A 5091-nucleotide genomic window follows, 5' to 3' on the forward strand; every position below is an offset into this window, starting at 1 on the left:
TAGCTTATTAGCCTTGAAAAAGGCTGTTTGGAAAATTAAGCTACAATAGCTTATTAGCCTTGAAAAAGGCTGTTTGGAAAATTAAGCTACAATAGCTTATTAGCCTTGAAAAAGGCTGTTTGGAAAATTAAGCTACAATAGCTTATTAGCCTTGAAAAAGGCTGTTTCGAAAATTAAGCTACAAATAGCTTATTAGCCTTGAAAAAGGCTGTTTGGAAAATTAAGCTACAATAGCTTATTAGCCTTGAAAAAGGATGTTGAAAAATCAACTATTAAATCTAGTTAAATTCTGGCCAAAAGAGACTCGAAATTGAGAACTATCTTGCTCAGGAGACGAAAACGAAATGACGATTGACGAAACGCGAGGGCCTAATCACTGACGGACCCCGTTCGATGGTCACTGAAATCACGTGACTTCGCAAAAGAGGGAAAAAGGGGAAACCCAAATTCCTCAATATTTGAAAGAATAACCCCTTCCTATCAAAGCAATAGGCTTGGGCTTTACCTCTGCTGGGACGAGAAAGAGAGAAATCCAGTTTTGGCAATCTCCCCTCCGGTCCTCTTCACATTTCGATAAAATTAACTTTCGATTTTCTTCGTTTCCAATCTGTTATATTACTCTCAGTAGGCTAAAAATGGAAATATCAAATCTTATTTTACAAACTAGTAACTAAAAATATTGAGGGTTATAATAGGCACCGTTTCAAAAATTTAGAGGCCCCCAAAGTAGGCCTACACTTTTTCAACGTAGGCACGTGCCTACTTGTGCCTATTGCTGGCGGGGAGCCTGCGTTTATTGCTTTATAACATTCAAAAATAATATTAAAATAATTAACATTAAAGGGACTCCAAAGTTCGGTGGCAAAAAAAGAAAAAAAAATTGAGCATGCTTTTCATTCCCCCAACCGCTCACTCGGCCTTGGCAGAGGCGGGCAGAGTCAACCGTAAATTTCGCACTTTACTGACTTTACACACATATTGCCACCGAACTTTGGAGCCCCTTTAATAATATATTAAGTTTGCGTTGTCAACGCGCGTATTTTGAAACGGAAAAACCCGATTACTATTGTTAAATCTTGGATTAATAATATGATATTTTTAATACGAAACAAATAACGAAATACGTTGAATTTTTGGCGTTAAATAAACTTAGAACGTATTTCGTTATTTGTTTCTTATTACAAGGAGCGTTCGCCATCATTTAACCAAGATTTAACGATAGTAATCGGGTTTTTCCGTTTTAAAATACGCAGTAGATTAAACCGAGGCTTAAGACTGGGCCATATTCCGCACCTTAAAATTTTCGTCTACTTTAAAGATACATTCTGAACGAACCAATGGATGAAAATTTATGAAACTAGCTTTTAATAAACCTTGAAACTTATTTCAAGTCATATTTATAATTAACCGATGACAAAATTCGTGAGAAGTATTAATATCGTTCCGAATTACAATCTACTTTCTAAAATCTCATTTTTCTTTCTAATACGCGCGTTGACAACACAAACTTTACCTAGACGAGCAGATGCTCGGTTATCTACATGGTGCGGGAAAAATATTATTTCTGAATGTTATAAAGCGATAAACGATTTTTCAAGACGATTTTATATTACATTTAAGTTAATATAAACGGGAAAAATTGTCAGTGGAATATTTCTTATATCATTTGGTAGGTTAATTAACGTTTAATTATCACCACCCTAGTAGCACGAGCAGTCCGTTTTTCGGTTGGCAAATAGTCGGCGAGTTGGGAGACAGTCGCAGTTGGCGAAGTGACATATAAAGTAGAAAGCCCAACTCATTCGGAATTTTCGCCGACTATAGAACCACATACATCCCGACTTTTCATTTTTATATTATTTTAAACTGAATTAAACTTACCAAAATTTAAATAATTAATAAAAGCATGATATATTTAAAAATTATTTATGAAATTACTTAGAAATAAATATGATTATGAGGTTAAAATAATTATCATTATGACGTCGACGTTTTGTAGTTGGCCAACACATGGCCTACAGCAATTCCACTTTTTTTTTTAATTTACTTCAAATTTAAGTGATAGATCGTTACTATTTATGAACAAAAATTCACATCATATTTAATTTTAATAAATTAATTAAGTAAAGAAAATATTTATTTGAAATTTACTAAAATAGTAGCTTCATGATAGCTATATATATTCAGTCATTTAACAGATGTCTCTTAACGCGTCGTTTTTTAAATTTAAAATAGTAAAAATTAATAACTTTCAAAATAATTGTAGAGTGATAAAACTTTTGATTTTCAAACAAAATAATATTTTTCTATCTTACAAATTGAAAACTCATAATTATTTTATTAAAACGGTATAGATGGCACCAGCTGTTCATTCTCCCGGGTATTTTTTCAAAGTCACCCCACGTCAGTTCCAAAAATTTCCATATCTCTCGGAGTCTCAGGCAAAAGTTAGGCCTAACTACAACCTCGTGGTTTAGCATTTTTAAACTTAAGCCTAACTACAACCTCGTGGTTTTGCAATTACAACTTATTTTATTCATTTTAAGATTAAATGTAAAAGGTAAACAAATATTTATATCATTTAAAGTTTGAAAATATTCAATGTTATTTAATATTGGTTTTATATTATAGCTAAGGGGCTGATTTGGCTAAGGCTTTGTCACTTTGGACAAAAACAATTATTGAATTTATTTTAATTATTACATTTAATTTATTTCTGATTTATTTAGCTAACATGATACTCAATCTTTTGTCTCTAAATTAAGGTTTTTTACTTTTCAATTCCAGTTTACTGCTCTCTAGTTTTGAACCCAGAAAGCAAAATTAAAATTTAATTTGATAAACATAGACTTAAGTTTTGGAAATTTCATAATACTCTTTTATTTTGTAGATCAAAATGGTTGTGATAATTCAGTCCCCGAAGGAGTAAAGAATCTAGAAGCTCATATATGTATTGAAACCAAAAATTTCCAGATCACTTTTTTGAGAACACTTTTAAAGAGGTATTGCTAAATTTGTTCAATTGTTATAATTCCAATTTTTTTTAGATCAACATTTTCACATGACCATAGAAAATAGTTTGCGTCAGTCATTCAAACAATATCACTCCGCTGTGGAGTCCACACCCAAAAACTGCAGTTCGTACTTCCATAATTGATAACTCTAATGTTGGAGATTCTTCAGACATGGAAGGTAATTTAAAAAATAATAATATCAAATTATTAACTTGTTAATTGTATAACTTTCTTTTAAGTAGATCAAAATATTACACAATGTGATAACCCCACCGCCTTGTATTGAAATTTTATAAGTCTCAAGTTAAATGATGTGTTTGTTGGTAAGAAATAAAGTAATTATTAATTTATTATATAATTTCTTTTTCAGGCGCTTTCCAAGAAATTATCGAGCATATCAAAAAAATTTAAATAATTAAAATTCAAAATTGAGTGAAATATGCAAAAGATAGAGAAAGAGGCCGAGAGAAAAGTAACAAATAATCAAATGCATTTGATGAACTAATAAAATTGTATTTAATAAAATAAAACTCCTTTTTAAATATCAATTTGTTTAAGTTATTATTGTTAAGCATATACCATGTTTATTTAAAATATTCATGTTGGGCAAATATTCAAATCGATGGTATCCCAACTAATAACCATAAGTTGGCCAACTGTTTGATAAACCCTAAAAAACCGTCGTTTTTAGTCATCTCCAACGGAAAACCGACTGAATTTCGACTATTTATCCTATAATTGGCCAACATCATTTACCCAACTGTTTTACCGGCAGTCGGCCAGGTACGACATTTTGACGCTAAAATCACTGGTTTCCCGACGGTGTCGGCCAACTGTTTTTCCAACGCAGTCGGGCCAGTGGTTTTGTGCTACTAGGGCAACTTTACATTAATTTCAATGGGGTGGGGGAAAACTTTTAACCAAGTTACGCGCGAGCGCGCCTCTTTAGGCAGCGCAGATGGCGTTACTGTCGTTTTAGCCAAGAATCTAATCGGTACCTTGTCAGCCATTCGATTAAGCGTTATAGTTTGTTATCCGATTTCTATGGGCGGCGCTAGGGGTAGGCCAGGTTTAAGCCACTGCTTACCTTAATATTTTGAAGGGGCCCCAAAATCATCCTATAAGGGGCCCCAAATTGATCTAGAAAGGGTCTCAAAATTGTCCCAAGAGATAAAATTATTTATAAATAACAAAGAAACAATTGTCAATAATGTATTTAGAAATGTTTGAGGTATCTCCTAGTAAATAAAACCAGTTCTGTTATATTTGGACTCGTTTAACTGTCGTTAGAACTTTTTTGTTCGTCATGTACATCACTACTTTATTTTATTGAAGCATTTCGTTGAGAAAAGGGGGGTCTCGGGTCGGGGGCCCATTTATTTGGTTTGCCTACCCTCGCGAAAATTCCTGGCGCCGCCACTGAACACTTATCTTTGCAAAATGATTCATCAGAACCTAAAACTGGCTATTTGTAATAAGAGTTGTGTTTCTGAAGGTATTTATTTTTCAAAAGTGAGATTTAGACGCGTTTTGTGTGGCATTTACCCAACGGGGTCTCGATCGAGAAACGGTTTGAAATAATTTTTGGATTGCCTCCAAAATTCGTCTGTTGCTGACGTCACCCAGATGAGATCCCATTAATTTTCAATAGGATCTCATCTCAGTGACATCACGATGTTCGTTAGCAACGAAGTTACCAACCTTAGCCCTTAGCAACCACAGCGTATCGAGGCAACCTTTTATAGCCTAAAATTTACTAACCTTGGCATTTACCAACCCGAGCGTGGCTGCTCTAGTAAGATAATATTTTAGATGTAGAAATTTTGAAAAAGAAGATGTCGCTACTGCCCTATCGTCGTACGTTAATTTTCTTCTCTTCAAGGCAACGCCGTTTCCATGGGCCCCTATGGTAGACCTTTACTTATGGGGACCATATGATAGTCTTATGATAATACTACAAAAGTTGGTACAATGAAATTTTTCTCTGCTACAGTTAGACGGCTCCACCGACGTATGTACAAATTAGTTCCACGGCGAGCAGAATTGTAGCTCTAGTAGTACTATTCCGAACTTAATA

The sequence above is a fragment of the Leiobunum rupestre genome, chromosome 5 (genome assembly GCF_980474605.1).
Source record: "Leiobunum rupestre chromosome 5, qqLeiRupe1.1.hap1, whole genome shotgun sequence".
Taxonomy (NCBI): domain Eukaryota; kingdom Metazoa; phylum Arthropoda; class Arachnida; order Opiliones; family Sclerosomatidae; genus Leiobunum; species Leiobunum rupestre.